Here is a 1,734-nt window from a genome sequence, read left to right as displayed (position 1 = left end):
CAAAAACAAAACTGACAATAATATTTACATTTATAATCAGTAATAATACACACGGTTACATTATTTATTACTGTATATTTACATAATATGCAATATGTATTGTGTGGAAACATAATATTCAATTGGTGAAGTGTAAGCCATGAGTAATTAAGTGGCTCTTGGAGACAGACAGGGTTTCTTCTGAGATGTTTTTTTTACTGTAGCATTCCAAGACCGGACCAAAGGTGGGAAGAGGCTGCTCTGACCACAGTCTGCTGCCGTGGAGATGGCCCGGTGTGGAGATGGCCCGGTGTGGAGGTGTGGAGGTGGCCCGGTGTGGAGATGGCCCGGTGTGGAGGTGTGGAGGTGGTGTGGAGGTGGGCCGGTGTGGAGGTGTGGAGGTGGTGTGGAGGTGGGCCGGTGTGGAGATGGCCCAGTGTGGAGGTGGTGTGGAGGTGGTGTGGAGGTGGGCGGTGGAGGTGTGAGGTGGTGGGAGGTGGGCGGTGTGGGAGATGGCCCCAGTGGAGGTGGTGTGGAGGTGGTGTGGAGGTGTGGAGGTGGCCCGTGTGGGAGGTGTGGAGGTGGTGGAGGTGGCCCGGTGTGGAGGTGTGGAGGTGGTGTGGAGGTGGCCCGGTGTGGAGGTGTGGAGGTGGTGTGGAGGTGGTGTGGAGATGGTGTGGAGGTGGTGTGGAGATGGTGTGGAGGTGGTGTGGAGGTGGCCCGGTGTGGAGGTGTGGAGGTGGTGTGGAGATGGTGTGGAGGTGTGGAGATGGTGTGGAGGTGGTGTGGAGGTGGCCCGGTGTGGAGGTGTGGAGGTGGTGTGGAGATGGTGTGGAGGTGTGGAGGTGGTGTGGAGATGGCCCGGTGTGGAGATGGCCCGGTGTGGAGGTGGTGTGGAGGTGGCCCGGTGTGGAGGTATGGACGAGAGGACTGGGGCCGAGGCATCCCCGAATACAGGAATACAGTTCTGACCGTTCACAGACAGCTAACAGACATGTGTGCAACTATACATCCCCAAATACAGGAATACAGTTATGACCGCTCAACACACATATGTATGCTGTGAACCCTCTTGTAAGCCTGAAATAAAAATTTCAACAACAACAAAATCAACACATAGAGGTCAAAGAGGATATCAGGCTGACAACAGTCTGACAAAAGATACTGTAGATAGATAGATAGAAAGATAGATAGATATTTTAGTAACAATTTACAAATATTAACAAAGGGTTAGGTAATAACTAGTTTGCTATTTATTATGACACCTTATTATAAAGTGTTACTGAGGTGTTAGATAACGATCTCTCCAAAAATAACAAGCTGTTTGTAAATCCATTTTATTTTTCACACCAAGTACTATGACTGTGGGGAGAAATAAAAGCATGTAGCCTAGTGGTCTCAGTTTCAGCATTCCAAAGCATAGATAACACTTATAAATGATGTAAATAAAACTTATTTCAAAGAAGAGCTGTTATGCACATTAGATAAAGAAACTAATATAAAGAAACTAATATAATCAGTGTGAGTGACTATTTTAAATTGCCAATAATGATTACTGCTGGCACCAGTGTGGCATAATATATGTGACATTCTGGGAAAATATGGCTAAGCTACTCCGCTGTTACTAGGACTATTTCTGTGTCCTTGACCGCAGGCCAAAATGAGTGATTTCAGACAATTTCTCTTAAACCTTTTATTTAAACATTAGTCATTTTTCAAAATGCCTGTTTCCATTAAAGAATAAAGCTTAGCTTG

This window comes from Alosa alosa, chromosome 22, assembly GCF_017589495.1.
Source record: "Alosa alosa isolate M-15738 ecotype Scorff River chromosome 22, AALO_Geno_1.1, whole genome shotgun sequence".
NCBI lineage: Eukaryota > Metazoa > Chordata > Actinopteri > Clupeiformes > Clupeidae > Alosa > Alosa alosa.
Note: the sequence above shows the minus strand (reverse complement) of the source record.